Here is a 27065-nt window from a genome sequence, read left to right as displayed (position 1 = left end):
GCAATATGACATCCACCCCCTCTAATCTTGTGCATCCTCTGGATGGGCCAACTACCCATGATCGTTATCATCAAGCTCCACAAACAGATCAATCTCTTCATTATGCATTTCCGGTAGATCAACAAGATTATCTGTCATATCATCTGTTTCTTCCATTGAAGTTTCTTCTCATTGCTCTTCTCTTGAAAATTCTTCCAATGCATAATCCTCATCATCTCTTTTCTTGAAAATCTTGATTCTTTTTCCAGCAATAGGCACTCTAAGCACTGTCCCATCCAATTCTGTCAGCTCATATGTTGCATTATCAAAGACAGGTCTGACTATGTACGGCCCAAACCATCTTTTCACCATCTTCCGAAGTGCAGTATGCTGATTTTCAAGGCTGCTATCAAAGACCAATACCCAATCTCCCTCTTCTATTGCTCTAGGACACAAGCGATGCCTGCTGTCAAACCTGTCCTTATTCCTTAGTCTAGCAACCTTCAACCTGTCAATAGCTAGCTGAATATCCTCTGGTCTCCTCTCCAACTGTCGAATCCGAAGAGTTAAGAGCTCCTCTCTCGTCAAATCCTCCTACCAAGGTAAAACTGACCAAGTCAAAGCACAAGTCTCAGTCGGCATAATAGGTTTTTGACCATACATCAACTCTGCAGGCATATATACTGTGGTAACACTATGAGTCGTACGATCAACCCACAAAGCAAATGGTAGAAGTCTCGGCCATTCTTCAATCCGTCCTCTGCATGCTTTGGCTAATTCTTTCACTATCGGCAGATGTCCTCTTTCACTCTTCCCATTTCCCTCTGGATTGTATGCTGTGGTTAAAGCCAACTTGATTCCTAGCTGAGAGAAAAACTCCCTAGCTTCATCTGCATCCAATTCACCACGATCCGCATTGATCTTACCCACACAACCATACCTGTAGAAAATTTCCTCCAATAAGAACTTACACACTGCACTAGTGGTCTTCGTTCTCAAAGATCTTCCCTCAACATGATTGGTAAGATCCTCTCTAGCCAAAACAATGTACCTCATCTACCATAGAGCCATAGGCATGGTAACCAAATCAACTACCCACTTATAATGAATGCATAGTGGATAGGTCAGATGAAGCTCATCTCGATGATGCACTACTGAATACATCTGGCAGTCTCTGCAAGTCTCAACAAAGTGAGAAACATCTCTATACATGCCTTTCCACCAATATTTCTCCTTGATTTTCTCATAAGTAGCCCACACTCCTCTATGACCGGCCCAAGGACTCTCATGAAACTCCCTCATCACCTGTAACTGTGTCTCTCTATCACAGACAACCCGCAAAGGTAATCCGCCTCTTTTCTTCGGATGCTTCCAAAGAAATCCGTCCTTGAGAAAATAACCATAGGCTTTCCTTCTGATCTTCTTGAACTCTTCATCTGTCCATTCATCTCTTTTGCTTAGTGTACTAAGGTACCTACTAATCTGCAACCAATCTCCAACATAGAGTTCTTCTGTGAAATCCACAATATCATAGACATGACAAACATGATCAACCATAGTGGCTGAAATTTCTGCATCATCCTCTTCTGCAAGTAGAGTCTCCCCATCATCATATCTGGCTCTAGACAACATATCTGCCACCACTGGATTATCCTTCCCTGCTATGTGTTTAAATTCCGGATTTAATGACTTGATATATGCAATCCATCTCAGCATAGCTATATCCGGAGTAGAGAAACTCGTGATCATACCAATCAATGGCAAGCAATCTGTCTCTACCACAACTAAAGCTCCAATAAAGTACTCCTTGTCACATTTGAGAGCCGTGACAATCCCCAATAACTCCCTCTTGATTTGCGGATATCTCCTCTGTCTCTCGTTTAGGACTTTCGCCCCAAACCGAATAGCATACATATTTCCATCTGCATCATCTTGACCCACAGCCCAACCTATGCCAATTGGACTAGTGTCAGCTGTCAATACAATAAGCCTTTCACAATTATAATCCGCTTTCCTGAGAGTAGGAGCATTCTGCAATAACTTCTTCAATTTCCGCATGGCTCTAGTGTGGCTCTCATCCCAATAGAATTTCTACCCCTTTCAAAGCAACTGATACAAACAATCTGCTATGTGTGCAAAGTGAGGTATCCAAATCATATAAAACACACAAGCACCAATGAATCTCCGTACCTCTGAAGTAGTAGAACAATACTCCGCAATCTTGCCTATAGCATTTACCTTATCAGGTGATGGTTTCCTGCCATAATATCCACACATATGCCCAACAATGACAACCTCATTCACTCCAAAAACAGATTTTTGCCCTGAAAGTGTCAAGTTCACTTCTTCTAACCTGGCCAAAATCTTCTCACATGCTGAAATATGATCAGCCACAAAGTATCTGCATCCCTGCTCATTTAGGCTCTCATTCTTCTCTTCTTCTGCACACCCCTTAATGGGCACATCATCCAAGAAAGGCATAGTAAGCTGAGGTATGTAATCACGAAGAACCTTATGCATGGCATTCATCATATGCACAACAGAATTAGTGGCACCTTGAGGCAAGGTACACATCCTGACAAGCCCAATAGGAGTTCTCATGGTGGTTATGTCCTTGCTTTCCAAAGCCAGCTGAAACTGATCATATCCTGAATACAAATCACCTAAAGAATAGATGGCGCGTCCAGTAAATGCCTCTGTAAACTCATCCACAACTGGACCTATACCAACATTCCTGATAGTAACTCTATTCACTGGCTGCATGTCCTGAATAAATCGGAGAGTACAATTCTTCTTTGGAACTGTAAACCACCTGTTTGAGTATGGTGCAGATGAAGGCTCAAGGATTCCCATCCTGATTTTCTCATTCAATAAATCAATCAACTTTGGCAAGTGTGCTTTAGGCACTGGAATAGGTTGAAGATTCCATGGGATATGAGGAATAGTAAAAATGACCATAGGAGCAACAATATCAGGATTCACACATCCAATCTCATGTGGGAAAAAAGCAAATCCCCTTCCATGACGCTCAAGCATCTCCTGAAAGCATTGCTTCTCTATGGGTAACAAGAAATCACAATTTCCAATTTTCAATTCAGCAAGAGTCTCTGCTGAAAATTATGACCAATATGCTCCGGATTCCTCAAAATTTGTTGTTTAGCAGCCCTCTCTATTTGCTGATCACTGTCAGATGGAAGTGGTACAGCAACCGGCTTCACCTTCTTATCCACAGTTTTGTATTTCGTGTCAACCCTGGCTTCATTATGCTCTTCTGCATTACATAAATCTTGCTGTAAATCAGCAATTCTGCACACCAATGGCTGAATATCCTCAGCCCTCTACTCTATGGACTGCATAGGAACAACCCTAAACTCTGAATGCTAAAATATTTCAGCAGTAAACTCTGTTGGCTGAAAATTTTCAGCCCTCTGTATCTCTGAAAGGTGATCATAATCAGCTGGAAACTCTGTTTGCTGAATTTCATCAACACTCAACACTCTTTACTGAGTTACCTCAGCCTCTGACTCAATCTGTGACACAAAATCTGCAATTTCATGAAACATGTCCAGGGACTGCACTAATACATTACTGTGACAATTCTGCATATCAGTTTTCAGCATATCTCCCATCTCTGTCATCGTATCTGCACAAATCACACTGTCATACATCCCATCTATGTGCTCATCATCCTCCAAAATTCCTGCATTTTTCAAATTTTTCTCCTTCCTGCATATATATTGCCTGGCAGTTCTAGGCAACCTAGAAGTCTTCTGATAACTCATCGAACTGTTTGTTGAAATTCCAACAAAACCGGAGGAGAAAACACTGCTGCCAGGAGGTGAGAACTCCAATCTCCTCTCCTTTGTACCACCGTCGTCTCGCGAAACGGCGGTACCTAATGAAAACCCGAATCCCTCACAGTGGGCAAAGGTGCATCTCTGAGAGTATCCCTGTTTCTAACATGGTTCACACATATAGTCATAAACTGAATTGCTCTCATACCATCTTTACTGCGAATCCGTGCATAAGCAGATCCATCATCCATGACTTTTGTTTCCATGCGCATCTCTGTGATGAATGGCTGACCAAGAATTATGGGATAAGAGCATGAATCCTGCACAAAGAAATGAAAATCCTCCTCTACATCACCAATAGAAACCCTGACACTAGGACAGGCAGCATACAAATCACCTGCAGTGTTATTGGCGGCTCTCATACGCCACCCATGCTCTACATCCATAGGCCATCTGTTACTCTCATAAACTCCACGAACTATGAGATTAATCTCTGAACCATGATCCACCAATGCAACATAAGGCACCTGTTTCTCTCCAATCTTTACCATCGTCTCTGTAGTTGCCCTGGCCCAATTGCTCCGCGAAAAATGAGTATGCGGTATCATGACAGGCTCATCAATTTCAGCATAATGCATAGGCTGAACCCTCTTCTCTACCTGCGGAAATATAGAAGCATTATCAACCATAACCTCATCCTCATCCTCATCCAACTCCCCAATCAAAACTCCCTATGTATCAGTGGTAGACAATGCATGTCTTTTCCTCTTCAGGACCTCCTGAAACTGATCTTGAAACTCTCTTTTCGAGATGCCCAAAATCTCAGAAATGGTGAAAGTCACCTCACTGCCAAGTATCTTATCATTAAAGATTTTCCTCATGTCTGTAGATGTCTCAATATCGGACATCAATCTAAACCCTGGCTGCTTTCTCTCTCTAGGCTCTTGCCTCTTTTCTCTCTTTTGAGCATCTTCCATCTGTCGATCTGGCCCTAGTCTTGAAGACAGTCTTGCAGTAGGTGGAGTAACAAACTCACCCCCTCTAGTCTTCTTAGCTGCACTTTGATTTTCTTCATCCCTCTTACGCTTCTCCTCAACAAGTACATCTGCACCATGAGACTTAGCCAAATAAGCATAAATAGAGTACCTGTCAACAGGCGAGTCCCAACTTGTCTCTGATCTGATGCTAGAGCCTGCACTAGTCAAAACAGTTTGCTGAATTTTCCCCTTGTTTGCAGTCTCCATAGCATAAGTCCATAGCTTTGACTGAGTTTCTGATCCCTTCTCAATCTGGACTCCATATGCAGAAGCATCACCTCTAGCTATCACATAAGAAGTACGCGCAGCCATGTCCTCCACTAACTTCTTCATTCCACCTTTACCAAAGTTGGTAGCAAGTGGAGCTCCTGTCTCAGTCAACCAAATCTTACAATCTTGCCCCCAATATACCACATTCTTCCTCCTTGAATCCTGAAAAGATTCACAATCCCTGCAATGTTGATGGTCCGTACTATCGCACCAAATACATCTCCGATCTCTCCTAGGTGCACTAGGAGCACTCCTAGATGCAGTAGGAGCACTAGAAGAAGTAGTAGGCGCAGTCGAAGCAAACTGCTCCTTCAACTTTCCCACCAACTCAGCTTTGACTGACTCCAGTGTCAAATCTGTTATTCCTTTGATTATGTCATCAAGAGAGGTAGGCACCGATGGAGCGGATGGTTTTGGAGCAGAAGGTGTAGGCATCGGTCGTGGAACAGGAGGAATAGGTGGAGTGGAAACAGTAGGCACTGGCATAGGCCAAGAAACTGGCTGAGGAGGAGAAGAAATAATAGGGATAGAAGCAGGCATAGGAGCTGAGGATGGTGTAGGTGTCATGGAACCATTCTGTAAGCGAGTCTTCTATATCCTCCTCTTGGTCAAAGTCGAGACTGCATCCTGAGCATCCTGCCAATCCGTTTTAAGACCCATAGGCTTCGTGCGATCCTCAAGAAGCTCACCCAATTCTTCTTGAAGAGCAGGATCTGCAGCTTGCAAGAAAAGCTCAGCTTTTTCAACATCCAACGCTCTTTGTTCAATGGCATCAAGCTGACTATACCTCTCCTCAAATTCTCAAATCAACTCTGAAGCAGCTAGACCTTTCTTTGGCATGTAGACCCACTCTCGGAATGACCGCCGAGTAGCCATACCAAAGTCCTCAAGGAAGTATTCTTCTTTCAGGGCCTTTTTAAAATCTTGACAATGTGTATTTTGAATAAAAAGATCAGTCACTTTTGTCCTCAAAGCGGGTGTGACAAGACGAAGGAAGTACTTACTCATAAGTCCAGCAGGAACTCCAAAAAATCCCATCTTGATCTCATATGTCTTCAAATATGCTAAAACATTACGCCCGTCAAATAGCTTCTTCTCATTCTCAACTGCTTCAATAGCCTTAGTCGCGTTGTTTGCATTCTCCTGCTCCGAATAGAGTTGTCTTTGCTGATACAACTACTGTTGATGAAATTGTTGCTGCTGCTGCATATACAATTGTGTTTGCTGATTTTGGAGCTGCATATACATGGACATATTTTGTAAAATCTGCTTTAGATCCTCTGATGAAGTACTTGACGCAGCAGTCATTGATGGGGCTGAAGTAGAGGCAGCTGGAATTGTAGAAGAGGCTGAAATAGAGGCTGAAGTATCTCCCATCCTGAAATTTCTGTGACGCTTTCACGTCGGGTTCACCAAAGATGTCAAAGGGTTTGTGAAAGCAAAGTCGCGTCTTTAGAAGACCTTGATAAATTTCAGGATAAAAGATCGAACAGATGAATAATCAAGATATGAACATAAGCTTCAAAATCTCCCTTCTCCCATAAATGGAACAAGGAATATGAAGCCCATAAATTGACCTTTAATATACCAAAGATGCATGCATCCAACAGCTACTGCAAGGATTCAAACATTGGCTAACCATAAAATTCTTGTTGTGTTGAGCATACGCTTGTTTTTGAAGAACATATATACAATAGATAGACCACTTTCAGCATCTTTACAATTATTCCAAACAGGTAATATGTAGGTTTTGATGGTTCAATTTCCAGAATGCATTGGAGCAGTATGGCTTCATCTTCTCCTTTTTACGTGTGTAAAACAGAAATTGTCTTGCAATTGAAGATCATAAAGAGACACGTATGAGGAAATCCAAGTCATCATTCACAGAGACAGTTTCCTATGAGAACTCATGTCATAAAAGGTTGCATAGTCTCTCAGACTGCCCGTCTTCTTCTTCCTCAAGTACAGAGCCATCTTGATGAAGTGCTCCTCTGTAATCAATCTCCTCGACCTCCCGCTGTGAAGGAAGTTCTCCCGTACGTCGCTGGTGTTGAGACTCAAGCTCATTTTGTTTACCTTAGTGAATAAGGTTAAGTCACACTGACTTAACCATGATTAGATCTAGGTCAGTTGATCTTTGAATGTGTGTGGTACATACAGTTGACTTTTTAGATGGTGTTGATGGAATGGAATGAACTAACGGGAGCATGTCTGCTACCCTTTCAGTCTGTGCCTTTTGTCCATATCTCTTTCTCTATGAATGCTAATATGGTATCAGAGCTCGCCAGGTAGTAGGGATGCAGAGCCAAGTTGGTGGTCATGGCTATGACCTTCAGAGGAGAGCACCTTCAAGAAAGCGTTTATTCTGATATGCCAAAATCAGTGCCCTTTTGGCCAGTGATTCTCCAGAGAGCACGTGAAGATTATAGAATGTCAGTGATGGAGTTATATCCAGGCAGTAGAGATGGATGTTAGAATCAGACAAAATAGCAAAAATTGGAGCTCCCTCCATTGATGTGTGAAATGCCACCATAGCAAGTTTCCAATGCTGTTAAAGATGGCGTGGGATCAGATTTCACTGTCTTCATGATGCTGAAAAGTCAAAAGGCCATTCATTTCATGGTGCAGGAGCAGCATGATACCCTCAAGTGGAGCACGACATACTGAAATCAATAAAAGCGTCATCGTATACTGCTGATGAGTAGAGATGATAGCAGAGTCCTGGACGACCTATCGTGCCAGCCCGTTGTGCTATTGACGCCTTACTTATCCATTGTATTTCATACCTTGTCATACACAGATTGGTATCCAGTGCATAAGCAACAACGTTTGAATGTAGTTTCTGGCCCTGTGTTGAAGACCAGAAGGTCTTCGTTGAAGGAGTTGCAAAGGTTGATCGGAAGGCCTCTGACAATAGTCCTGCTTGGGGTCGCATTACATTCCCAACAGGAGATCCATTCATAGCAAGATTTGTGAATCAATGTAATTCTGAAGTCACCAAAACGTAAACTATGCTCTCTTGATGAGAAGAAAGGAAAGTATCAGTGCAGAGACCTATACCATCGAAAAGGTTCCTGCAACCACTGGCCAGAATACAAACTTGTGGCCTATGATTGGAATATCAGTTTCCCTGCACTGAAGCAGCGAACTGAGAAAAGCTAAGTTGAGCGTGCAAAGTTGGACATTATTTGGGGACTGACTCTTGGGTTTTGTGAGGTGCATCTACAAAGATGGACATGGAGCCTTGGTGAAAATGTCTGCTAATCAGCAAGAGTCGTATGCTTTATAGCTATTTAAGCATGTATGGGTGTGTACTTTGGAGAATAACCATCAGTATTCAATATGGACAGCAAGAAAGAAATGCTTCAGTTTTTTTCTGTGGACTATGAAAACAATTCAGCAAGTTATGTTTACCTTCTGCAACAAGTCCTAAGCAGTAAATTCAAGAATACAATTGGTATCAATATTTGAAGCTTGTGTTTGGATCATGTTTGCAGCTACAGTCAGTTGAAGGAATACTGAGTATTTACTTTCTACATGTATTGGATCTTATGCAGTCATATAGGCTGAAATCTGTGCAGTTTTTTTTTGGAATTGAATGTACTTGTGAAGTTCAAGGGTGCTCATCACAGATGTCGGTAGTGTGGCACTAAATGGTCAGTGATAGACGTGTGCATACTCAAGAGCATTGTATGCTCAAGCTTGACTTCTATGAGGCTGATTTGACAGACTACTGATTGCAGTAAAAGACTGGTTATACTACAGATCATGGAAGCGTATTGCCTGCTGGCATTTTTGGAAAATTAACTGGTTTTGCAAAACTTAAGGCTTTAAAATGGCAAACACAGGAGAGAAGGATACTATCACTCAGATAGTTGGTGAGAAGCTAGACTATAACAATTTCGTTCTATGGAAATTCAGGATGTCTAATTTTTTAATTGGAAGAGGCTATTGGGACCTAGTCACAGGTCTTGAAGATGAGCCTAAGCTACCGGAAGATAGACCTCCAACACAAGATCAGTTGAAGGCACATAGGACTTGGTTGGAAAAGGCCAGCAAGGTCTTGCATTGGTTGTCTCTATGTGTATCAGACACAAAGGCTATGCAAATTGCAAATTGTACTTCCCCAAAAGCTGCTTGGGACTTATTGATGAAGAATTATGGGCATGTTACTCATGCAAGAAAGACACAACTGAAGCAAAAGTTCAGCCACATATCCAGAAATGGAAGGTCTATTGAGGACTATGTCAGTGAGATCAGATCCATTGCAGAACAACTAGGATCAATTGGAGCTGAAGTTGAGGATGATGATTTGGTAGCTACTACCCTCCATGGACTTGGACAGGAATATAAGCAGTTTGATACTTCCATTTCAGTGCGTCAGGAGCAGCCTGACTTTGATGAACTTGTAGCACTTCTTTTGCATGAAGAAGTGAAACTTGGACTTAATACAAGTTCCAGTGGATCTAAAAACAGTAGGGACAATGTCTTCTACTCAAATCAAAGGGGTAGAGGTGGAAGAGGAAGATCAAATTTTCGAGGAAGAGGTGCTCGAAATGCATATGCAGCCCGTGGACAGCAAGCTACTGGATGGCAAAATAGGCAGCCTCAAGCAAATAGAGGTGCCTCAAATGCTTGTGGAAGAGGAGGTTATTCACCTAGAGGAAGAGGCACTTGGCAGCAGCCTCAAATGAGTTATGGACAGCAATCAAATGCAAATAAGGATTGCCATTATTGTGGCAAATACGGGCATGTAGCTAAAGATTGCTACAAAAAGCAGAATGATCAGAGAGGAAGAGGGAAGCAACATGGTAATTATGCTTCTTCTAGTGGTATGCAGGAGGATGACAGGTTGTTTGCAATGCAACATGTGAAGAAAGGGTTGCCTGTACACGACAAAGCCGATGATGTATGGTATATAGACTCAGGGGCATCTAACCACATGACTCCTCATGGAGAGTGGTTTGACACATTGGTAGAAGGTGCTCATGGATATGTTTGCACAGGGGATGATACGCAACATGACATTATGCATACAGGTACTGTTCCCTTGATAATGCATGGTGACAGGAGAAAGAGTCTTTATGATGTATTGCATGTACCCTCCATAACCAAAAACTTGCTTTCTGTGGGACAAATGGCTGAACAAAATCTACAAGTTAGATTCAATAGAGATGGATGCTACATTGAAGAGTATGGTCAAGGATGCAAACTCATTGCTAAAGGCAAAAGAAATGGCAGGATGTTTACATTGGATACGAAAATTCCAGCATTGAATGCTGCTATGTACTCACATGAAAATGCTGCAATAAGGGACATTGAGATATGGCATAAAAGGATTGGACATGTAAATGTTCAAAAGTTGAAGAATATGCAGCATAAACAAGTTGTACTTGGACTTCCTAAGTTCAAGCATGCGGAATTGGGACATGTATGTCAGTCTTGTCAATTTGGAAAGCAATCAAGGCTTCCATTTATGAGGCATGTAAGCACTACTACTAGACCATTACAGCTTGTACATTCTGATGTATGGGGACCCTCACAGAATGCATCTCTTGGGGGATCACGTTACTATGTGTCATTCATAGATGACTATAGTAGGTACACATGGTTGTATGTGCTAAAGCACAAGAGTGATGTCATGGATGTTTTTCAGGATTTTAAGAGACATGTGGAGAAAGAATTGGCTTGCTATATCTCATGCTTGAGATCTGATAGTGGTGGAGAATATGTTTCTAAGGACTTTGATTACTTCTTGGTAGCTCATGGAATTAAAAGGCAATTGACATGCAGGTACACACCACAACAAAATGGTGTGGCAGAAAGGAAAAACAGGGTGATCATGGAATCGGCTAGATCCATGTTGAATGAGAAAAGCCTACCAAATGCATATTGGGCAGAGGCTATAATGACTGCAGTGTATGTCATGAATCGTACACCAACAGCAGGTATACATGAGGTGACTCCTTATGAGAGGCTTTATGGGATAAAGCCAGACATCAGCCATCTTAAGGTTTTTGGATGCTTGGCATATGTACATGTTCCAGATGAAAAGAGGAGCAAGCTTGATCCAAAGGCAGAAAATGCCATTTTTATTGGGTATGCACAAGATAGGAAAGCGTACAAATGCTACAATCCTTCTACTCATGAGACATTGATCTCAAGAGATGTGGTATTTGATGAGCTAAAATCATGGCATGAGAAGAAGATCACTGTGATGAATGATGAAAATGGCTATCACGAGCCTTATGTACATGCAGGTACAAATGAAAGTGCAGCAATTTCTGGGCCTTCTAAATATGCTACTATGTCAGTTAGTCCTTGGACAGGTAGATTGAGGACTTCAGCATCTTTGTCCACTGACACGGGTATGTCAGTGAGGGGGAGAGATGTGGATAAAGGCAAAGGAAAACTTGATGATGTTACTGGGCCACTCACCTGTGGTTATGATTCACCTGGTACTGACAGCTTGGATAGTGAGTTTGGTATTCCATCAGTTGTGACTCCTGGTGTGAGACATAGATATATACCACCTCATGAGAGAGGAGAGTCTCATACTGCACCTCAGTTGAGGAGATCAGAAAGAGTCAGGAAGCCTATGGATAGGCTTACATATAGTGGTTACACAGTGAGACACTATGCATATATGGCAAAAGTCACTAGCTTCAAGGAACCCACAAAGTTTTCTGAAGCTATTTTGGATGATCATTGGTGTAAGGCAATGGATGAGGAATATTCAGCATTGGTTGAAAATGACACTTGGGATTTGGTTGAATTGCCTGAAGGAAAAATGGCTATTGGTTGCAAATGGGTATACAAAGTGAAATGCAAATCAGATGGCACATTGGAAAGGTACAAGGAAAGACTTGTGGCAAAAGGGTATGCACAACAATATGGTCTTGATTATGAGGAAACATTCAGTCCTGTTGCTAAAATGGCAACCGTGAGGACAGTGATTGCTTTGGCAGCATCTAAAGGATGGAGTATGTATCAGATGGATGTGAAGAATGCTTTTCTCAATGGTGATTTGGTTGAGGAAGTATACATGGATCAGCCCGAGGGCTATACACATCCAGATTTTCCTACATATGTGTGTAGATTGAAGAAAGCATTATATGGGCTGAAGCAAGCACCTAGAGCTTGGAATGCTAAGATAAGTGCATGCTTACAAAAACTTGGCTTTACTATGGGCAAGGCTGATCATAGCCTATTCACAAAGAAGACAAGAGCTGGTTATGTAGTATTAGTCATCTATGTGGATGACTTAATCATTACAGGTGATGATGTCACAGGAATTGGAGAGATCAAGGAAATGTTACATGCTGAATTTCAGGTCAAAGATTTGGGAGATCTAAAGTATTTCCTTGGGATTGAGGTTATCTCTACATCTCATGGTACTTGGTTGTTGCAGAAGCAGTATGCACAGGATATGTTAACCAAGTATGGTATGTTGGATTGCAAAGCATTGAGCACTCCATTGGAACAAAATGTTAAGCTACTTGCAAATGTTGGACATGAGATTGAGAATGTCACTATGTATAGACAAATGGTGGGTAGCCTAATTTACCTTACCATTACTAGACCGGATCTTAGCTATTCAGTTGGACTGATTAGTCAGTTCATGCAGAAGCCTATGAAGCCACACTTGGATGCAGTGAGGAGGATCTTGAGATATGTAAAGGCTACATCAGATTATGGTCTATTCTATGAGCATGATAAGCCTTTGGAGCTTACAAGATATACAGATGCTGACTGGGCATGAAGTATATATGACAAGAGATCTACTAGTGGGTATGCATTTTCCTTTGGTAGTAGTATGGTCAGCTGGAGCAGTAAGAAGCAACCTACAGTTGCACTCTCTAGTACTGAGGCAGAGTATAGAGGTGCTGCACTAGCTGCATGTGAGGCAGCATGGCTCATGAAGCTTCTTGATGATTTGGGCATGCAGGAAGTCAGGCCTGTCACACTCTATTGTGACAACATGAGTAGTGTACTCCTAGCTAGTAATCCTGTCTATCATGCTAGGACTAAGCACATTGAGGTACACTATCACTTCATCAGGGAAAAAGTGATTGCAGGTGACATTGATTTGGTCCATGTGAGGACAGAAGACCAAGTTGCAGATATCTTTACCAAGTCATTAGGTAAAGATAAGTTTGTGCATTTCAGAGAGTTACTTGGAGTCAAGTATCCTACTTGAGCTTGAGGGGGAGTGTTGAGACTCAAGCTCATTTTGTTTACCTTAGTGAATAAGGTTAAGTCACACTGACTTAACCATGACTAGATCTAGGTCAGTTGATCTTTGAATGTGTGTGGTACATACAGTTGACTTTTTAGATGGTGTTGATGGAATGGAATGAACTAACGGGAGCATGTCTGCTACCCTTTCAGTCTGTGCCTTTTGTCCATATCTCTTTCTCTATGAATGCTAATAGCTGGAAGTCAAAGTAGTGCCTATGTTTTCTTCAAACAATTCCACACACTTCTGAAGTTATCTCCCTGTAATTAATCTTCCTCGACGTTGCAGAGAGCCGCTTCTGATTGGCTGCTAGAGATTGTTTTGTTTGCTGAGCATCGGAAGACTCCTCGTGGCTACATGTTGGTACTTGGTCATTCGTATATTAGGCCCTGATTTCAAGCTCTGGATAAAATATCCATTGAAACCAGATATGATAAACGGTGGCTTGCTAGATTGAGGCTCCTCATCGATGCTTTCATGCTTGACGCGATATTCAACACCCAACTTAGATTCAATTTTCGCAGGTGAGACAGAGGAGCTCTCCTGAAGTCCTGGGCAGAAAACGGCACTGTGCACGAGTAAGCAGTGCCTCTGCTTCTGCTAATTTGCTTGTATGCCCTTCGCCTTCTGAAATTTCTCCTCCATAGACTAGACCTCGGTGCCTCTCTCCTCTCTCTCGTGTCTGTGCGTGCCACTCCTGTCTCCTGGGATTCATATGAGACTGTTCCGTCCCATCAGCTGCTGCTTCTAATTTTTCCTGTCGTGTGCTGTGTGTGTAGCTGGTTATTGGTGGGAACCGAGGTCAATTGCTTGTCACAGCAAACGGGGCTACAGCGGGATCCAGCACTAAATTTATAGGTCCACCTGACTTCTTTTCGTTGCGTGCTTGATTGAATATGACTATAAACCCTTCGGCCGAAGCCGGATCCTATTCATCCCATGCACCAAACTGTGGCAGTGCATGACTTCTATCTGGCATCATCCTTTGATGAGGGCTCGTCACTTCATCTCCTGAAGGGGAATCAAAATACTAAGCAAGAACTTGCTGGAACCTGGCCAAGATCCAAGTTACACGCGCGCACGCTCCCTGAACAAGACAGTCATGCCCTTTGTTTGAGATCCGTCTCTGTTTTCTGCTTTTTCTTCCTCAGTGGAGCAGCCCAGTCATCACTCCTCTCAGAACTCCCTAATTTCCCAAGATATGCTTCGCTATGCTTCCTTATTATCTACAGTAGTTCCCGAAAAAACTTCTGTCATCCCGAGCATATTTCTTCCTCGTGGAGCAGCAAAGTACCAGATTCCCCCCTTTTCCGATTCAAAAAGCTCCTCCTTTTTCCAGAAAAACTTCCTTTTTTCCCCCAGGAAAGCGGGGCAATTTTAGCATTAATCACACCTTTTAATATCGACCAAGCCTGCAAATCACTTCATTGTCAATATGGTTAAAGATATTTTCCCATGGCCCTCACGACAATTAGGCGGCCTTAGCAAAGCCTACACGTGTATTTCCATAATCGAAAACCGTGTGGTAAACGCCCATGAAAACATCTCCAAGAATCCATAGAGGCCTTGAAGGAACATCCAGACCCATAAACCCACTAACACATTGCATTTCATTACCCTCTCCAACTTTCAAGATATACTACTCAAGCGTAAGATCAAAATGTTTCCCTCCTATCGTAAAGGTCACTGTGGGCATGGAAGAAACTTGGTCACACTCCACAACACTCTCTCCATTCAGATTCGGAAGGCATTCGCACATCTTGCTAAGATATGCTTTGATAAGCTCTCCAGACTCATCAGTGATCAGTTGGTTCTGTGCCCATACTACTGCCATTTCACACATAGTACATCCAGTTGTAGATGTTGAAAACATCCTCACAAAGCCCATAATCGACATATCTTGAAATAAGTGTAGCCCATGAGATTGCATCTCGAGTTACCAGTCTACCAAAACTCCTTGTTCTTCTCCATCTTCAGCATAAAATGAAAGAGCAAACATAACAACTCAGTATGTACAAAGTATCAAATCACACGCACAACTTTTGGGTGGTTTCACACCTCGAATGCGCAGCAATACGACAGCGCTGGAAAGTTGCAGGTGCGTTCATTAGCCTAAAAGGCATGACAATGTAGGCAAATATGCCCCATTCCGTGGCAAAGGCAGTCTTGTGCTTGTCGTCAGGGTGCACTTGCACTTGATTGTAACCAGAGAAACCATCCAGAAAACTGTAGGCTTCCTTCCCTGCTACCCTCTCCAGCATGTGCTCGGTGTAAGGTAAAGGATAGTTATCCCATCTTGTAGCAGCATTCACCTTTTTGTAGTTTACGCACACTCAGATTTTCCCATTTTTCTTCATGACAATTACGATAGGTGACACCCAGTCCGTGTGCTCGATCTCATATATGAAACCTGCCCTCATGAGTTTATCAATCTCCTCCTTCACTGCATGAGCGTGCTTGGGATTCATGGGGTAAGGTCGTTGTTTTGTTGGCACTGCATGTGGAACCATTAGGATGTTATGAGTCACGACCCTAGGGTCGACTCCCTTAAGTTCGTCCAATGTCCCAGGAAAACACGTCAACGTACTCTTGCAGGAGCGCAACAAGTTTGGTCTCTTCCTCCTCCCCCAAGTCGTCTGCAACGAACACCGGTCTTGGTTTTTTGCCTTTCCTAGCCAAGTTAACCTCTTTGACTTTGGCGGGTCCCTCGATCGATTCACTAGTTTGACCTTGTCTTTTTGCACGTAACAGAACCACCACTCTGTCACCCTTTTTAAATTTTGTAAACCGTTTGGGTAGATCCTGTGATTTCCTCTACCTTTCTGCTTCTGAGTCCCTTGCTTGCTTCTTGGCCTCCTCTTTTAGCCTCCTGTGCCTCAGGTGGACTGGCAAGTCTCCCTTGGTGCGTTTGACCTCAGAGGGTTGCGGTATCTCGGGATCACTCTCAGTGCGAACTTCCGACTCTGAGTTGAACTCGCATCCTTCACTTGAGGAAGGTGTTTCCCCAGGGGGTCTTAGTTCCATAGGTGAATCTGTCTTGAGCACAAGGATTACCCATCGTTGTGCTACTCCATCTTGCTCATAATCTACGGCTTCTATTCGTTCCAGCCAGGATCTGTCACACTCCATTAGCATGACTCCTTTTTCGTTTTGACTGATCCCTTCTTTCCTAGGCCTTAAGACTGCCCTGATTTGCTCTATCGCTTTTCCCTCCGTGTCGTACTCTATCGTGTCTACTTCTTCTTCACTCTCTTCTCTCGTAGAGTGACAGTCCTCATACTCCTCATCATCTGGGTCCTGTCCTTCTGACTGCTCACCATCATCCCCTAAGCTTCCCTCTTCAGTCTCCTTGTCGTCAGTAACTAAAGCCCAATTATATAACAAGTTCAGGTCGTGGATCTTGGTCCATTTCCATTCTGGTTTAGCTAAAAGGTCACGTAGAGGTTTTAAGTTAGCAGCCAAATTGCCGTTCAATTTATCGGTCAGATACTCTACGATTTCTTGGAGCTCTAGTTTGTTGTTGGGGATGCGGGACGGGGCCAGTTTGCCTGGGTTGAGTGAGCTTCCTGCCATCATGCAGAGCGGCACAACTGGCTCCTCAGTTAGCACAGTAGCGGTTTTAGCAACTTGTTGATGTGGTCCTTCCTCATCCGAGAATGGTAGGTCAATGGTTGCCAACACGTGCATCCAATCCCTCTCATCCTCAGGGTAAGGAATATGTCTAGCGAGCGATCCATAGGGCTTGGTCATTTGAGTATCGCCTTTTAGCATGGCTGAGATGGCAGCCAGATCAACAGGCGTCCTCGTCCAAGTGTCCATCTCTACCCTCACTACACTAGTTGTGTTCCCTAGGAAAATCAATCCATTGCCCCAATCCTCTATGACTCGTGCATTCCTCATCCAAGGTCGGCCTAATAGTATGTTGTAATCTACTCCCTTCATGACAATGAAGTTTACCGAGAATTGCACACCGGCAATCTTTACCGGCCAATTCTTTAAGACCCCAAATGGTCTTACCTTCATTCCGTTTGCTAGCGTGACATTGAATCTAGCAGTCTCTACAGGAGGGTTTCCCCATGCCTCTAGGACCGCATGGTTTAGCACACTAACACCGGCGCCTGTGTCTACAATTCCTTTCCGAGTCATGTCTCCTAAGGCTAGGATGGGCAAAACTGCATGCATTTCAGTGCCTTCCCAAAAAGCATTGATGTGCAAAGACTTAGGATATGCGTGTAGAGTTAGACTTGGGATCCGTGTAACTGCATCATGATCTTGCGGATTAGTACCCACAAGTTTCTCATGTCCCTCGATCGAGTCTTTTAACTCCTGCCACAAGGAGTGATTTTGCCTAAGTAGATCCTCCATGCTTAGAGTTATTGGGGTGGACAACAAAGTTGTGAGGAGGCTATTGGACCCTTGTCTTCCTCTGAGGCTGGTAGTTCTAGGCCATGCATTCTGTTTGCCCTGGTAAGCTTCCCCCCGGCCTTGCTGCTAAGTCGCTCCTAGTGGTGCAGGCATGCTCCCAGCCTGTGGTTTTGAGGGTGAGACTGGTGTGCTAATACTGGAGAAGTCATCCATAGGGTCTTCCAACATGGGTTCAGAATCTTCGAGGTGCTTTTGGGCGTTCTTGACCCACTCCTTGACCTTGGCTATAGCTTCGAGTTGCCGTTTGGGATGGGGATATTCCCCTACCTTGGTACTCCCGAGCTCTATTGTCTTAGGAGCCGAGGTCTTTGCCTCTGCGTCTGTGACCTCTTTCCCGTTACCAACGTAGTTGTTTCCTCGGTTTTAAGGGTTATCTTCGCATCGATTCTCTTTTTCCATCTCCTCCGGCTTTTCTTCCCTATTGAGGTTGCATCAAGGTTACTTGGCCCTAGCAAGGAGATGCCTGCTTGTTTCGTTTGAGATCACGTTGTCGTGCTACTGCGCATCCGAGGTGTGAAATCCACCCAAAAGTTGTGTGTGTGGGATTTGATACTTTGTACATACTTAGTCATTATGTTTGCATCTTTATTTTGCGTGGTAATATAGTGAAGAGGGGCTAGAAAAAGATACTGTTGTTGGCAGTGCATTGGTTGCTATGTATGCCATGTGTGGTTTATTTGCGCAAGTACAGAAAGTGTTTGACAAGCATCGACTTTGTAGTGTAATCTCGTGGAATGCTGCATTATCTTGGCTTGACGGTGACAAGGGGTTTTGTTTGCTTGTATTGTGATGATCAAGGAAAAGAATTCCAAAGTTTGGAGGCAATTTGAAAGCATATGATATGTCATTGTAAGCTATGATAAGATGAAGAGGACTTGTATGCTTTTCTAAGGGCCGCTTTTCTTTGTGCCATTTTATGTTTTGGGGGAAGGGAAAATGACGGATGCTATTTGGAAAGGGATGACTATTTTTAAAAAGGGCTTTTTGGGGGGAAAGGAGCTTAATGGAGAAGGAGAGCAAAAAGCAGGGAAAGATTTTTGCAAAGAGGCACTATGCAGAAAAGGCCTTAAGGAAGAAAAATCTAGCCATGCATAGTGAGAAAGAAAATAGAAGAAAAGCTGAGGATAGTGTACAGGAAGGTGTGATGCCTACTTATCTTCTGGATCGTGAAGCTACAACCAGAGCAAAAGTGTTGAGCAATACAATCAAGCAGAAAAGGAAGGATTTTTGGGCGAATCAGAGGACTCAACAGGGGATCTACGAAAAAGAATGATGGTGGAGGAGATTGCAGTAAAGAAGAAGTGAAAGGACGGGCCGCTTGCTGTGGGGCGAATTGGCTCTCTTTGTGAGCAGGTGAAAGAACTGATTAATAAAGGAGTCGAGGTAATACTTGTGTCCTCTGGAGCTGTTGGAGTCGGCAAACAGAAGCTACGTTATCAACGCCTTATGAATAGCAGTTTTGCAGATCTTCAAAAGCCTCAATCAGAACTGGATGGAAAACCTTGTGCAGCAGTTGGACAAAGTGAACTTAATCACGGATTTTTGCACAGAACGCCAGACGAGTTGTAGTGAAGGTTGGAATAGCTGTTATCACACGTTCTGACTGGGTGACGCTGTCGTACTGCTGCGCATCCGAGATGTGGAATCCACCAAAAAGGATATGCTGAATATGGACTATTTGTCAAGGCACTTGCTTTTTATTATCACATGTACTTAGAGGGTGTTTGTTCAGATTTTGTCAACCATTGGACATGGGTTTCAACTATATTATAGTCAGCAAATAAGACTTTTACATATGGAATAAGTGGATCTTTTTGGTATTAAGTGAAGGATACTAAAGGTTCATACTGTTTTGGAACTTGTTTGACATGCTGAGACGGAGGCTGGGGCTAATGGAAACTCATGCTATTGTGCTAGGCAATGGATTGGTGAGCATGTATGCTAAGTGTGATGCATTCGCAAAAGCAGAAGAATTGTTTGATAAAATACCAAAAGTTATCTCTTGGAATGCTCTAATCTCGGGGTATTCTTGGCAATGCTGAATCTGGGCTTTGTGAGGATGCTCTAAATCTTGTTCAGCTGATGGAATTGAAGTTTGACAAGGCTGATGCAGGACCAGCTGCTTTATTAAGCAGAAGGGGATTGTGAATCGTAAATGATAAGAAAAACCAAGAGGCTATTGTGGGAAAGTTGCCTAGAGCTGCCAGGCAGTACATATGCAGGAAGGAGAAAATTTTGAAAAATGCAGGAATTTTAGAGGATGATGAGCATACAGATGGGATGTATGACAATATGATTTGTGTAGATACGATGATAGAGATGGAAAATATGCTGAAAACTGATATGCAAAGTTGTCACAGTAATGTATTAGTGCAATCCCTGGACATGTTTCATGAAATTACAGATTTTGTGTCACAAATAGAGTCAAAGGCTGAGGTGACTCAGCAAAAAGTATTGAGTGCTGAAGAAATTCAGCAAAGAGAGTTTCTGGCTGATTATGATTAGTTTACAGAGACACAGAGGGCTGAAAACTTTCAGCCAACAGAGTCTACTGCTGAAATATTTCAGCATCCAGAGTTTAGGGCTATTCCTATGCAGTCCATAGAGTAGAGGGCTGAGGATATTCAGCCACCCCACTGGAGTGCAGAATTGCTGATTTACAGCAAGATTTGAGTAATGCAAAGGATCATAATGAAGCCAGGGTTGACACGAAATACAAGACTGTGGATAAGAAGGTGAAGCCGATAGCTGTACCGCTTCCACCTGACTGTGATCAGCAAATAGAGAGGGCTGCCAAACAGCCAATTTTGAGGAATCCGGAGCATATAGGCCATAAATTTTCAGCAGAGACTCTTATTGAATTGAAAATTGGAAATGGTGATTTCTTGCTACCTACAGAGAAGCAATGCTTTCAGGAGATGCTTGAGCGACATGGAAGGGGGTTTGCTTTTTTCCCGCATGAGATTGGATGTGTGAATCCGGATATTGTTGCTCCTATGGTCATCTTTACTATTCCTCATATTCCATGGAACCTCCGACCTATTCCAGTGCCTAAGGCACACCTGCCAAAGCTGATTGATTTGTTGAATGAGAAAATCAAGATGGGAATTCTTGAGCCTTCATCTGCACCATACTCAAATAGGTGGTTTACGGTTCTAAAGAAGAATGGTACTCTCCGATTTATACAGGACATGTAGCCAGTAAACAGAGTTACTATCAGGAATGTTGGTATAGGTCCAGTTGTGGATGAGTTTGCAGAAGCATTTGCTAGACGTGCCATCTATTCTTTAGGTGATTTGTATTCGGGATATGATCAGTTTCAGCTGGCTTTGGAAAGCAGGGACATAACCACTATGAGAACTCCTATTGGCCTTGTCAGGATGTGTACCTTGCCTCAAGGTGCCACTAATTCTATTGCGCATATGATGAATGCCATGCATAAGGTTCTTCGTGATTACATACCTCAACTTACCATGCCTTTTTTGGATGATGTGCCCATTAAGGGGTGTGCAGAAGAAGAGAAGAATGAGAGTCTAAATGAGCAGGGATGTAGATACTTTGTGGCTGATCATATTTCAGCTTGTGAGAAGATTTTGGCCAGGTTGGAAGAAGTGAACTTGACACTATCAGGGCAAAAATCTATTTTTGGAGTAAATGAGGTTGTCATTGTTGGACATATGTGTGGATATTATGGCAAGAAACCCTCACCTGAAAAGGTGGATGCTATAGGTAAGATTACGGAGTATTGTTCTACCACTTCAGAGGTACGGAGATTCATTGGAGCTTGTGTGTTTTATATGATTTGGATACCCCATTTTGCACACATAGCAGATTGTTTATATCAGCTGCTTCGAAAGGGGCAGGAATTTTATTGGGATGAGAGCCACACTAGAGCCATGCGGAAATTGAAGAAGTTATTGCAGATTGCTCTTGCTCTCAGGAAATCGGATTATAATTACGGAAGGCCTATTGTATTGACAGTTGACACTAGTCCAATTGGCATAGGTTGGGTTGTGGGTCAAGATGATGCAGATGGAAACAGGTATGCTATTCGGTTTGGGGCGAAAGTCCTAAATGAGAGACAGAGGAGATATTCGCAAATCAAGAGAGAGTTGCTGGGGATTGTTACGGCTCTCAAATGTGACAAGGAGTACTTTATTGGAGCCTCAGTTGTGGTAGAGACAGATTGCTTGCCATTGATAGGTATGATTACGAGTTGCTCTACTCCGGATATAGCTATGCTGAGATGGATTGCATACATCAAGTCATTAAATCCAGAATTTAAACACATAGCAGGAAAGGATAATCCAGTGGCAGATATGCTGTCTAGAGCCAGATATGATGATGAGGAGACACTACTTGCAGAAGAGGATGATGCAGAAATTTCAGCCGCTATGGTTGATCATGTTTGCCATGTCTATGATATTGTGGCTTTCATAGAAGAACTCTATGTTGGAGATTGGTTGTAGATTGGCAAGTACCTTAGTACACTAAGCAAAAGAGATGAATGGACAGATGAAGAGTTCAAGAAGATCAGAAGAAAAGCCTATGGTTATTTTCTCAAGGACGGATTTCTTTGGAAGCATCTGAAGAAAAGAGATGGATTATCTTTGCGGGTTGTCTGCGATAGAGAGACATAGTTACAGGTGATGAGGGAGTTTCATGAGAGTCCTTGGGCTGGTCATAGAGAAGTGTGGGCTACTTATGAGAAAATCAAAGAGAAATATTGGTGGAAAGGCATGTATAGAGATGTTTCTCACTTTGTAGAGACTTGCAAAGACTGCCAGATGTATTCGGTAGTGCGTCATCGAGATGATCTTCATCCGACCTATCCGCTATGCATTCATTATAAGTGGGTAGTTGACTTGGTTACTATGCCTATGGGTCTATGGCAGATGAGATATATTGTTTTGGCTAGAGAGGATCTTACCAATCATGTTGAGGGCAGATCTTTGAGAACAAAGACCACTAGTGCAGTATGTAAGTTCTTATTGGAAGAAATTTTCTACAAGTATGGCTGTGTGAGTAAGATCACTGCGGATCGCAGTAAATTGGATGTAGATGAAGCTAGGGAGTTTTTCTCTCAACTAGGAATCAAGTTGGCTCTAACCACAGCATATAATCCAAAGGGAAATGGGAAGAGTGAAAGAGGGCATCCGCGGATAGTAAAAGCATCAGCCAAAGCATGCAGAGGACAGATTGGAGAATGGCCGAGACTTCTACCATTTGCTTTGTGGGCTGATCGTACGACTCACAGTGTTACCACAGGATATATGCCCGCAGAGTTGATGTACCGTCAGAAACCAATTATGCCGACTGAGACTTGTGCTTTGACTTGGTCAGTCTTACCTTGGCAGGAGGATTTGACGAGAGAGGAGCTCTTAGCTCTTCGGATTCAGCAGTTGGAGAGAAGACCAGAGGATCTTCAGTTAGCTATTGACAGGTTGAAGGTTGCTAGACTAAGAAATAAGGACAGATTTGACAGCAGGCATCGCTTGGAGCCTAGAGCAATAGAAGAGGGAGACTGGGTTTTAGTCTTTGATAGCAGCCTTGAAAATCAGCATACTGCACTTCGGAAGATGGTGAAAAGATGGTTTGGGCCATACATAGTCAGACATGTCTTTGACAATGCAACATATGAGTTGACAGAATTGGATGGGACAGTGCTTAGAGTGCCTATTGCAGGAAAAAGAATCAAGATTTTTAAGAAAAGAGATGATCAGGATTATGCATTGGAAGAATTTGCAAGAGAAGAGCAACGAGAAGAAACTTCAATCGAAGAGACAGATGATATGACAGATAATCTTATTTATATACCGGAAATGCACAATGAAGAGATTGATCTGTTTATGGATCTTGATGATAATGATCATGGGTAGTTGGCCCATCCGGAGGATGCTCAGGAATAGAGGGGGTAGATGTCGTGCTGTTGTGCATTCGAGGTGTGAAATCCACCCAAAAGTTGTGTATGTGGGACTTGATACTTTGTACATACTTAGTCGTTATGTTTGCATCTTTATTCTGTGTGGTAATATAGTAAAGAGGGGCTAGAAAAAGATACTGTTGTTGGCAGTGCATTGGTTGCTATGTATGCCATGTGTGGTTTATTTGTGGAAGTACAGAAAGTGTTTGACAAGCATCGACTTTGTAGCGTAATCGTGTGGAATGCTGCATTATCTTGGCTTGAAGGTGACAAGGGGTTTTGTTTGCTTGTATTGTGATGATCAAGGAAAAGAATTCCAAAGTTTGGAGGCAATTTGAAAGCATATGATATGTCATTGTAAGCTATGATAAGATGAAGAGGACTTGTATGCTTTTCTAAGGGCCGCTTTTCTTTGTGCCATTTTATGTTTTGGGGGAAGGGAAAATGACGGATGCTATTTGGAAAGGGATGACTATTTTTGAAAAGGGATTTTTGGGGGAAAGGAGCTTAATCGAGAAGGAGAGCAAAAAGCAGGGAAAGATTTTTGCAAAGAGGCGCTATGCAAAAAAGGCCTTAAGGAAGAAAACTCTAGCCATGCATAGTGAGAGAAAATAGAAGAAAAGCTGAGGATAGTGTACAGGAAGGTGTGATCCCTACTTATCTTCTCAATCATGAAGCTACAACCAGAGCAAAAGTGTTGAGCAATACAATCAAGCAGAAAAGGAAGGATTTTTGGGCGAATCAGAGGACTCAACAGGGGATCTACGAAAAAGAATGATGGTGGAGGAGATTGCTATAAAGAAGAAGTGAAAGGACGGGCGGCTTGCTGTGGGGTGAATTGGCTCTCTTTGTGAGCAGGTGAAAGAACTGATTAATAAAGGAGTCGAGGTAATACTTGTGTCCTCTGGAGCTGTTGGAATCGGCAGACAGAAGCTATGTTATCAGTGCCTTATGAATAGCAGTTTTGCAGATCTTCAAAAGCCTCAATCAGAACTGGATGGAAAACCTTGTGCAGCAGTTGGATAGAGTGAACTTAATCACGGATTTTTGCGCACAATGCCAGACGAGTTGTAATGAAGGTTGGAATAGCTGTTATCACATGTTCTGACTGGGTGACCCTCTGAAGGGATATTGAAGACGAAAGGAACGAGAAGAGGACTGGAAGAATGGGATGGGAAATATTTGAAGCGACTGTATTGCTTATGTTCGGACACAACGACTTGTTTGAGAAATGTTTTATGCATCAACTGCATAAGCATGACAGGAAAATAGATCTGTTTCAGTTGTAGTTGCAAATGCTGCACGGCTGATGACAAAGTTCGGAATCATAACAACAAATTTGAAGGCTTTGCTTAAGCTTGTAAGTGGACGAGTCCTACTTGTGCTTGATTGCAAACAATCCTTTTGGCAAGCACTGCAGTCAATGCTGGAAAAGAGAATGGCGAAGCTCGACCTGGTATGAAGAGGAGCTACATTGGGAGGGAGGAGGAAGAGATTTTTGGTGTGGTATGAGAGGGTTGTGGCTGCGGACAGAGAGTCCAAGGTCCTGAATAATGAAAGTCATTTGTCGATTGGCTGCGGAGTGCTGAGGCTGAGTCTATCAAAGTAAAGAATTTGCTGCTAAGAAGGTGTACATTGCAAAAGCTCTTCAAGTTGAAAATTCCCAGAAGCTTTTACTTCGAGCTGTAGCAGAATTTTGTGCATCTGGTACTTCGAATGTTTGTTGCATCACCAAGGAGAGTGCTGAAAGGAGGATTTTTGAAGCTGCATTGATCTCACTCATTGTTCGCTTAACGATCTCATCCGGAATAATGTCAACAATCAATGTCCGAACTATTTTAAAACCATAGTTGTACATAGCTTTCTCAAACTCATTAGCTACAGATTTTGCCACTTCATTCTTCTGCTCAAATACATCATCCAGATTCATCTTTGGCATAGTAGTCCTCACAACATCGAATATATAGGCTTGAATCTGTTTGCGTGGATTAGTTAGCATGGATAAGGTTCCAACAACATAGCTCCTAAAACATGAGTCCACGCAATGACACCTAGGTTCAAGAATTGATTCAAACTGTACCCATCGTTCCTTGACACCAAGAGTGGCCTGATCAACTTCCATACATCCACATATTTTACCCATATAAAGAATTCCTAGTATTGTTTGTATTGGCAGCACAAATAGACAGATACACACAGAGAGAGAGAGAGAGAGAGATAGAATTTGACAAAAGATTTCAAACTGGCAGACTATTTTACACCCTGACTTATGCATTCAGTTGCTTGAAAAGAGTTCTACCACAGGAGACGTAGAGAAGGTTAAGGGCATGTCTATTACATTTGAAGGACTGGATACAAGTGTTCTTCTGGACATGAAGATTGGGTTCAAAATTCTCAAAAACTACGTGAGGTTGTTTGAAGATAGATAATAATTACCTGTCTGAATCAAAAGAACATGCTGTTATAACAAAGTTCAGCTTCTCTGATGTAAAAGAGGGAGTTGCTAAGCTAATAAACTGTTTGTCTCATGAGTCTTCTGAAGAGTTGTTGGAATGTAAATATGATCCTTTGTGGAGGCCGCCACTATTGACCTTCTATCCTGAAATAATTCAAAGTCCTCTGTAGTCGCGACTTTGCTTTCGAAAACCCTTCGACAGCGTCATAGCATGTAGTGGCATGGGCGTATCCTCACTACCGAAAATTTCAACTCCAAAGGCACCGATGGCATGTTGGCAACACTCGTTGATGGCTTCCGCCTAGGACAGTTAGGAAGCAGATGTGTGATTCCACACTCTGTGCATCGGAGATCCGCTTTGTCCTTGTTAGCTTGTTCACGCTCTGGGCAGCGTGATAAAATGTTGCCTGGGTGGCCGCAAGTCCAGCATGTGACTGGATCCTGGCTTGGCCCTCCAAAGCCTCTGCCTCATCCTCTTCCTAAAGCCATCACCAGCACTGGCCGATAGTCCATCAGGACTGGGTTGCCCTCCTCATCATAGGATACATAAGGATTGACATATGCCTCTTCCTCATTAGGCTCCTCCACAAAGTGAACAGGAGCATCGCTAGGTGGGTGAGTCACAAAAGGCCCTGGTGGCCTGGGTATACCAGTTGGGTTCATCTCTAGCCTAGGCACGACAGGTCTTGGGTCAGTTGCTGCTGGAAGAGCTAACTGGGTTCCCCTGCCAAGGAAATTAGGTGGCCTATTACCTAAGTATGGAGGGTTGTATTGCTGCGTATATGGGAGTCTCCTCGGCATTCTGCAATGCGATGCATCATGTCCGAATCTACCGCAACTTGAGTACGGCCGAGATCTAGGATCTTGGCACTCCACTGGGAGGTGATTGCCGCCGCAGTACACACATTGTACATGCGATCTCACAGGCTTTCTAACGAGCTCC

At 43.0% G+C, this 27065-nt stretch overlaps 1 pseudogene; it reads left to right on the top strand.

Annotated features, from left to right (window-relative positions):
• The window catches only part of LOC148030378 (mitochondrial phosphate carrier protein 3, mitochondrial-like), a 33893-nt pseudogene extending 9200 nt beyond the window's left edge, over nt 1-24693 (top strand).
• Nucleotides 24694-27065: the final 2372 nt, after the last annotated feature.

This window comes from Lygodium microphyllum, chromosome 10 (genome assembly GCF_053477565.2).
Source record: "Lygodium microphyllum isolate KBCC chromosome 10, Lygodium_microphyllum_v1.1.10, whole genome shotgun sequence".
Classification (NCBI taxonomy): domain Eukaryota; kingdom Viridiplantae; phylum Streptophyta; class Polypodiopsida; order Schizaeales; family Lygodiaceae; genus Lygodium; species Lygodium microphyllum.
This window is presented reverse-complemented; position numbering and strand designations above follow the sequence as displayed.